Source organism: Astatotilapia calliptera, chromosome 8, assembly GCF_964374335.1.
Source record: "Astatotilapia calliptera chromosome 8, fAstCal68.1, whole genome shotgun sequence".
NCBI classification, from domain to species: Eukaryota; Metazoa; Chordata; class Actinopteri; order Cichliformes; family Cichlidae; genus Astatotilapia; species Astatotilapia calliptera.
Genome location: NC_137429.1, coordinates 17,460,001 through 17,469,661, shown reverse-complemented (window position 1 = coordinate 17,469,661; position 9,661 = coordinate 17,460,001). Strand labels below are relative to the sequence as shown.

At 35.3% G+C, this 9,661-nt stretch overlaps 1 protein-coding gene across 3 annotated transcripts in view; it reads left to right on the top strand.

The window, feature by feature from the left end:
* The first annotated feature begins 141 nt into the window (after window positions 1-141).
* Window positions 142-9,661, top strand: part of irf3 (interferon regulatory factor 3) — a 27,270-nt gene continuing 17,750 nt past the window's right edge. For 2 of the 3 annotated variants that reach the window (XM_026162878.2, XM_026162877.2), the window contains exon 1: window positions 147-379. The gene's annotated coding sequence lies outside the window, so the exon portion shown is untranslated. Of the gene's footprint in view, window positions 380-9,661 lie in introns of all 3 variants that reach the window. The other variant, XR_013910993.1, reaches the window with a different exon arrangement.

Genomic DNA, 9,661 nt, shown 5'->3' with positions numbered 1-9,661 from the left:
TTCCATTTGTCTTAATTGTTTACCTCAGAGGGATTAGATGTGCATTATGCCAATGAGAGAGAGAGAGTGTGTGTGTGTGTGTGTAACCCCTCCTAGCGGGACCAGCTGGTATGAACCCATTGCTGACGTCACATCTGGAAAACGAAACCGTGAACTCGGAGTTTCCCGAGAAAGGCTTGTTAGCCGGAAAGCAGCCGCACTCAGGGCAGTGTTTAAAGTATCTGCGGCGGGGACGGTATGTGACAGTTTGGAGCACAGCTTCAGGTGACACGACACACAGCTACCGTACAGCCGTCACTGTACTGATTTCTGCACCCGGGAAACGCTCTGACTTTGAAGTCAACCCTCACCTGCACCGACTGAAACGTCAGCACTGAAGGTGGGAGAGTTTTTGTTGTTAGCGCTGGCACCGCTGTCCCAGAGTGGCATTAATACAAAGGTTACTACTATGACTACAGCATCGTTCAAAGACTGTACTCGTTTTCGATCCTGGAGTGTTTGCACTTGAATATCTTTGGTTCAGGCAGCTGTAAGAACCGCTTATGCTCTACTTTGACGACAGTTAAACAACAAGACCAGTCTAAATAACTGTTATTGTGAAAATAAATGCTGTGTGGAAGATTTTTAGGATTATATAAATACTTCCATATATTACATTACACTTTAATACATTATAAACACAGTGTTTAGTATTACTACACTTTAATACTATTTTATATTATCGTAAGTTATGTCGTTAATTAGTTAATTAATCTTTATAATGAAACCGTTTCTACTGTTGCTGAACAGCTGTTGTCTATGTGCCCGCTTCCTCTTTCATGCAATTGAAAATTGGCAATAAAAACCTGTAATCGTCCCAGCTGCACGACAGCTTTCCTGACATCCGGATGTTCGTGCTCAGGTTTCTTCTTAAACTTTTGATAATCGAATGCATATTTGATCGTCTAAATGAAACCTTCATTTAACTTGGCCCCTTTTTTCTGTTAACTCACTAATGCTAATATAATAGTGTCAGTTATAGATTACTTTTTTTGCTGTTGTTGCATGAGATGTGACTAAATAGCACCATCTGCAGGCAAGCATGGAAATATAGTTCAAATGAATGCATAATCTAAACAAGAAAATTAATTATAAACTAGAAAGTGCATTTTCTGAAGAAACTGCAGTGTGAATGCTTGAATCTGAATGTATGCACTGAAATGAATTAATTGCTGAATTTTGAGTTAAAAATATTGAATGAGATAAAAAAAAAACAAAAAAAAAAACGAATTTAACCTGAAAACAAAGGTGCTGAACTGCTAAAAGCTGAAGGTTACACAGAAGAAGGAGTTGGAAAAAAACTGAAAATGTTTTAAATGTAAATTAGAAAACCCTAAGAAATGAGAAAAGAACATTTAGAGTCAGAAAACATCTGAATGAATATTAAAAGGTCATATTCTTTGAATCACTGAATGACTCAAATGTGATCCCTCCACTTTGATCCACACAGTTTAAAAAGTTTAAATGCCTGAGCTTTGAAAGATACGGTGTTGGAAAGAGAACAATAATGGCGACAATTTGAGGGTAAAATGATGGCTGTAACACTGTGGACACAGCAGCAGTTGAAAGAGAAGTGCTTAAGATGAATCTTGGCACAGTGGCAGGCAGAGCTCGTTAAGCAGGCAGGTGTGAGCCTGGTTGCTATAGTGACCGCACCCAATGGCTCCATACACACGTACACAGACATGCGCCTCACTTTTGCTGCTTAAAATGAACAGAAAAGTCAGGCCGAAACAAATCGCTCCCAAATGAAGAGTAAAAGTCGTATTGACAAAATTCTTTCACCGTGAGCGACAGCAATGTCTAGTCTACCTAATTCTCAGTTTTCATGCCTGTGGAGCTTATTATATGGACGTGGTGACAGTGGAAAGACACCATGCTCTTCTGATTTTCAAACGAACCTTCTGAGCCATTTTAACATTAGAGTCTATGGAAGAGTTGGAGGGAGGAGGCTGTGCATTGGTGACATTTATGAAAGAACCATAACACCTAGTACAATAGTAAACACATTGGATGAAAGAGGACAGCCATGGCTACGTTTTGAGGGTAAAATCATACCTGTAGAGCAAACGCTGCGGACACAGCAGCAGTTTTAAAAAAGATTTTAAGATTAATTTTTTTGCTCCTCTCACTCTAGCAGTTGAGCTGCCTCACTCTAGCCCCAACATTCCGTCCCATACACACCCATTATAAACTCTGAAACGGGTGAAAAAACATCATGAAACTTAAACTGGAACTGAAGAAAAAGTATAATAGATATTGAAAAGATAAATGCAAGTTGAATAGTTGAATGTCTTGTCTTCGTTTTAAAGTTTGAATGGTGGCTCTATGTGAACGTATGTTGAAGTAGTAAGAGTTTAAAAATGAGTAAGTTGAATGAGGATTTGAAGGGTCTCCCCATTGAAATACATTATAAATTTTTGTTGAATAAAGTTGAATAAAATTAAAAATATAAATGTTAAAAATATGAAAAATGGAAGCAGTGTTGTCCAAAAGAATAGGAATCTAACGGTGTTGGAATGGTTTTTCTAAGTTGAACGGTTTTGAAGGAGTAGGATTACAAAAAACGTACGGAATACAGAATAAAATATAATAATAATAATAACTAGAAAAATTTGCATTTCCTGCGAAAATGCAGTGTGGATGCTTAAAGCTGAAGCTGTATGCAAAAACTAGCTGAAAAAGCTGAAAAGTTGCAGAAATTGTAAAAACTTTGCAGAAGCAAAAGAAGTTTGCTAAAATGGAATAACTTAGCAGAACTGCAATATCTTAGAGGAAACATAATACTTGGCAGAAATACAATAGCATAGCAGAATTTAGCAGAAATATTGTAACTTACCAGAAACATGATAACTTCTCAAAAATACAAGAATTTAGGAGAAATAGTATAAGATAACAGAAAGAATATATTTAGCCAAAAATACTTAAACATTACAGAAACACTATGATTTAGAAAAATAGTACAACAGAGCAGAAATATTGTGATTTACCAGAGACACTGTGATGAACTATGAATATTGTAATTTTAAATTGAGACTATGTTTTAGCACAAATATTATAATATGGCAGAAATACTATAATTTAGCAGAAATACTATATTAAGCACAAATCCTATAAAAAGCAGAAATACTGTACTATGATTTAGTAGAAAAACTATAATTAATCAGAAATACTAAATTTAGCAGAAATACTATATTAAGCACAAATCCTATAAAAGCAGAAATAGCATATTAAGCACAAATCTTATAAAATAGCAGAAATATTATAATTTAGCACAAATAGTATAAAAAGCAGAAATATTATAATTTAGCACAAATAGTATAAAAAGCAGAAATATTATAATTTAGCACAAATAGTATAAAAAGCAGAAATACTACATTTAGTAGAAATACTATGTTTTAGCACAAATAGTATAAAAAGCAGAAATATTATAATTTAGCACAAATAGTATAAAAAGCAGAAATATTATAATTTAGCACAAATAGTATAAAAAGCAGAAATACTACATTTAGTAGAAATACTATGTTTTAGCACAAATAGTATAATAAAGCAGAAATACTATAATTTAGCAGAAATACTGTATTTAGCACAAGTACCAAAAAGTACCAGAAATACTATGATTTAGCAGAATAGCAATAACTTACAAAATTACAAATATGGAGGCATATTGAAACAGAAATGCAGAGAGGGACACACAAACACAGGCTCTAATCCAGTCAATCAGTCTAACTATATTCAATTTAAATCCTACAATGACATGCTGCCAAATAAGGGCAGGGTCCTCTCTCTCCCACTAAACACACACACACACACACACACACACACACACACACACACACACACACACACACACACAGACAGACACAGAGGGAGAGAGCTGCCGAATTTAAATCCACCAATCAGAGTGGCTGTTTACGTTTTCCCGCCAAAACAGGTGCATCTTTTTACACACGCAGCAGCACAGAGAGGCACAGGATTATTGCAGCCTATTTCTCATAGTGAGGACTCCCCTCAAACAAATGACCATAATTTCCTAACCGTAGGGGCTAGAGCGGTCATTCTTACACTGTTTGGTTCAGAAGAGATGGGGGAATCTTCCAGTGTTAACAATTTATCATTAAAATGTGAATTTTTAGAGATATATGACATGGATGACTTGTTGACTTAGAAGCCACGAATTCCCCAATATGCAAATATGAATGCCTGAGACCACATATATGATTGGCTGGCTGGGAAGCCGTGCAGGCCCTGATTTGTGGATTTGAATTCCTCAGCCCTCAGATATGATTGGCTGGCTTAGAAGCCATGAAGGCCCCAATATGCAAATTTGAATGCCTCAGGACACATATATGATTGGCTGGGAAGCCGTGCAGGCCCTGATTTGAAAATTTGAATTTCTCAGTCCTCACAGAGGATTGGCTGCCTGGGGACCTGGCAGAAATATATAGAAATACTATAATTAAGCATAAATACTACATTTAGTAGAAATACTATGTTTTAGCACAAATACTATAAAAAGCAGAAATACTATAATTTAGCAGAAATACTATATTAAGCACAAATCCTATAAAAAGCAGAAATAGGATGATTAAGCATAAACACTACATTTAGTAGAAATACTATGTTTGAGCAAAAATCCTATAAAAAGCAGAAATACTATATTAGGCACAAATCCCATAAAAAGCAGAAATAGTATGATTAAGCATAAATACTACATTTAGTAGAAATACTATGTTTTAGCACAAATAGTATAAAAAGCAGAAATATTGTAATTTAGCAGAAATACTATATTAGGCACAAATCTTATAAAATAGCAGAAATAGTATTATTTAGCACAATAGTAATAAGTTAAACAGAAAAATTGGAAAAGCAAAATGGACAGCTGAAAAAATGCTGAACATGCTGAGGGTCCCTCAAATATACTTGTTAAATGAAAAAATCAGCAAAAAAATGCACAGGGAGAGAGAAGTACGTTTCTAGGTCAGCCTGGGAGCTGCTGAATTTGAATCCACCAATCAGAGAGCCTGTGTACTTTTTCCCGCCAAAACATGTGCCTCTTTTTACACACGCAGCACAGAGAGGCACAGGATTATTGCAGCCTATTTCTCATAGTGAGGACTCCCCTCAAACAAATGACCATAATTTCCAAACCGTAGGGGCTAGAGCGGTCATTCTTACACCGTTTTGTTCAGAAGTGATGGGGGAATCTTCCAGTGTTTACAATTTATCATTAAAATATGAATTATTAAAGATATTTGACTTGTAATGCACCATAACTGAGTAGAGCGAAGCAAAAACTGCCTTGACTTGCCCTCAAACAACGCTTTCTAACTCGAAATCTATTTGGAGTATCGATATCATTCTTTCACCGTAAGAGACAGCAGGCTTTGGTGAACAATCATGGAAATTTTCAGGTCTCTGTGGAAATCCAACAAAAAGTTATGACGAGAGAAAAAAGTGGTTCATTTCCACAGTTTGAAATCTGAAGAAATCTGAGCGAAGGACGAATTTCCTACCCTCAAACAAGTCCAACTCATTTCAGAACGGTAATAGGTGAGAAAGAAATTCTTGAATTGTGAGCGTCAGGGGTGTCTGAAGATATTCGGGGACAAGCCTCATGTCTTAACTTTGCTTCGTTAAGGAGATATGACGATTCGAATATGCCTCTCATTACAGAAATCCAGCGGTGATTTTGAACAAGCTCTCCATTCACTTTATATGGAGAGTTTTCTGACCTTGTGTTAGTCTGAGGAGATTTGCAAAAATTCTATAAATCCCACAACAATGATGGTGACATTTTCTGAAAGCCAGCAAAAATACCTACGTTTTGATGTATAATTTGTGGAAGTTGAGTGAAAATTGAGCAAGTAGCAGGAAGTTGTTTGGACATGAAGTGAAAATTGCAAAACCTTCAGTGGCACACTGGAAGCCAAGAGCATAGCAACCATAACAACACATGTATTTTGTGAAAAATCACAATTTTGCAACTCAAAACTTTAAGAGGCATAAAAGTAAAACAGTAGAAGATTTGAAAAAGCTGAATCATACCTGAATAGCCAAATAATTTGTGAACATTTTAAAATTTGAATGGTTGTTCTAGGTGAAAATATGAGGAAGTAGTTAAGTTTCAAAAACAGGCAAAATTTAGCAGAATTGCAGAAGTTTCCCATTCATTTCAATGGGACAAATTAAAGGAAAAAAGCTTAATATTTTAAAAAGTATAATAGTTAAAAATAGCAAAAATCGTAGCAGGAATTAGCAAAAATAGCTGAATAGTTTAAAGTTTGAACGGTGAAAATAGCACAAAAATTGTGGAAGTAGTTAAACGGCGAAAAGTGTACGGAAACACCCGGAATAATAATAATAATAAAGAACTAGAAAAATTTGCATTTCCTGCGAAAATGCAGTGTGGATGCTTAAAGCTGAAGCTGTATGCAAAAACTAGCTGAAAAAGCTGAAAAGTTGCAGAAATTGTAAAAACTTTGCAGAAGCAAAAGAAGTTTGCTAAAATGGAATAACTTAGCAGAACTGCAAAATCTTAGAGGAAACATAATACTTGGCAGAAATACAATAGCATAGCAGAATTTAGCAGAAATATTGTAACTTACCAGAAACATGATAACTTCTCAAAAATACAAGAATTTAGGAGAAATAGTATAAGATAACAGAAAGAATATATTTAGCCAAAAATACTTAAACATTACAGAAACACTATGATTTAGAAAAATAGTACAACAGAGCAGAAATATTGTGATTTACCAGAGACACTGTGATGAACTATGAATATTGTAATTTTAAATTAAGACTATGTTTTAGCACAAATATTATAATTTGGCAGAAATACTATAATTTAGCACAAATACTATAAAAAGCAGAAATACTATAATTTAGCAGAAATACTATATTAAGCACAAACCCTATAAAAAGCAGAAATACTGTACTATGATTTGGTAGAAAAAACTATAATTAATCAGAAATACTATATTTGGCAGAAATACGGTATTTGGCACCAATCTTATAAAATAGCAGAAATAGTATGATTTAGCACAATAGTAATAACTTAAACAGAAAAATTGGAAAAGCAAAAATGGACAGCTGAAAAAATGATGAACATGCTGAAGGTCCCTCAACTATACTTGTTAAATGAAAAAAATCAGCAAAAAAATCTATAACAGCCACACAATCACAAATATGTACACATAAGAAAACACACATGCACAGAGAGACACACACACAAGATCCAATTCAGTCAACCAGTCTAAATATATTGAATTTGAATCTTAGAATGAGATCATCCCATTAAAAGCCTTTCTCTCTCTCTCTCTCTCTCTCTCTGTCACACACACACACACACACACACACACACACACACACACACACACACACACACACACACACACACACACACACAGGGAGAGAAAAGTGAGTTTCTAGGTCAGCCTGGGAGCTGCTGAATTTGAATCCACCAATCAGAGAGCCTGTGCACTCTTTCCCTCCAAAACAGGTGCATCTTTTTACACACGCAGCACAGAGAGGCACAGGATTATTGCAGCCTATTTCTCATAGTGAGGACTCCCCTCAAACAAATGACCATAATTTCCTAACCGTAGGAGCTAGAACGGTCATTCTTACACTGTTTTGTTCAGAAGAGATGGGGGAATCTTCAAGTGTTGACAATTTATCATTAAAATATGAATTTTTAGAGATATATGACACGGATGACTTGTTGACTTAGAAGCCACGAATTCCCCAATATGCAAATTTGAATACCTGGAGCCCACATACATGATTGGCTGGCTGGGAAGCTGTGCAGGCCCTGATTTGTGGATTTAAATTCCTCAGCCCTCAGATATGATTGGCTGGCTTAGAAGCCATGAAGTCCCCAATATGCAAATTTGAATGCCTCAGGACACATATATGATTGGCTGGGAAACCGTGCAGAACCTGATTTGAAAATTTGAATGTCTAAGTCCTCACAGAGGATTGGTTGCCTGGGGACCAGGCAGAAATATATAGAAATACTATGATTAAGCATAAATACTACATTTAGTAGAAATACTATGTTTTAGCACAAATCCTATAAAAAGCAGAAATACTATAATTTAGCAGAAATACTATATTAAGCACAAATCCTATAAAAAGCAGAAATAGTATGATTAAGCATAAATACTACATTTAGTAGAAATACTATGTTTTAGCACAAATCCTATAAAAAGCAGAAATACTATAATTTAGCAGAAATACCATATTAAGCACAAATCCTATAAAAAGCATAAATACTATATTAAGCACAAATTCTATAAAAAGCAGAAATACTATATTAAGCACAAATCCTATTAAAAGCAGAAATACTATATTAAGCACTAATCTTATGAAATAGCAGAAACAGTATGATTTAGCACAATAGTAATAAGTTAAACAGAAAAATAGGAAAAGCAAAATGGACAGCTGAAAAAATGCTGAACATGCTGAGGGTCCCTCAAATATACTTGTTAAATGAAAAAATCAGCATAAAAATACACAGGGAGAGAGAAGTAAGTTTCTAGGTCAGCCTGGGAGCTGCCGAATTTGAATCCACCAATCAGAGAGCCTGTGTACTTTTTCCCGCCAAAACAGGTGCATCTTTTTACACACGCAGCAGAGAGAGGCACAGGATTATTGCAGCCTATTTCTCATAGTGAGGACTCCCCTCAAACAAATGACCATAATTTCCTAACCGTAGGGGCTAGAGCGGTCATTCTTACACCGTTTTGTTCAGAAGAGATGGGGGAATCTTCCAGTGTTAACAATTTATCATTAAAATGTGAATTTTTAGAGATATACGACATGGATGACTTGTTGACTTAGAAGCCACGAATTCCCCCAATATGCAAATTTGAATGCCTGAGGCCACATATATGATTGGCTGCCTGGGAAGCCGTGCAGGCCCTGATTTGTGGATTTGAATTCCTCAGCCCTCAGATATGATTGGCTGGCTTAGAAGCCATGAAGGCCCCAATATGCAAATTTGAATGCCTCAGGACACATATATGATTGGCTGGGAAACCGTGCAGGCCCTGATTTGAAAATTTGAATGTCTAAGTCCTCACAGAGGATTGGCTGCCTGGGGACCTGGCAGAAATATATAGAAATACTATGATTAAGCATAAATACTACATTTAGTAGAAATACTATGTTTTAGCACAAATACTATAAAAAGCAGAAATACTATAATTTAGCAGAAATACTATATTAAGCACAAATCCTATAAAAAGCAGAAATACTATATTAAGCACAAATTGTATAAAAAGCAGAAATACTATATTAAGCACAAATTCTATAAAAAGCAGAAATACTATATTAAGCACAAATCCTATTAAAAGCAGAAATACTATATTAAGCACAAATCTTGTAAAATAGCAGAAACAGTATGATTTAGCACAATAGTAATAAGTTAAACAGAAAAATTGGAAAAGCAAAATGGACAGCTGAAAAAATGCTGAACATGCTGAGGGTCCCTCAAATATACTTGTTAAATGAAAAAATCAGCAAAAACATGCACAGGGAGAGAGAAGTAAGTTTCTAGGTCAGCCTGGGAGCTGCTGAATTTGAATCCACCAATCAGAGAGCCTGTGTACTTTTT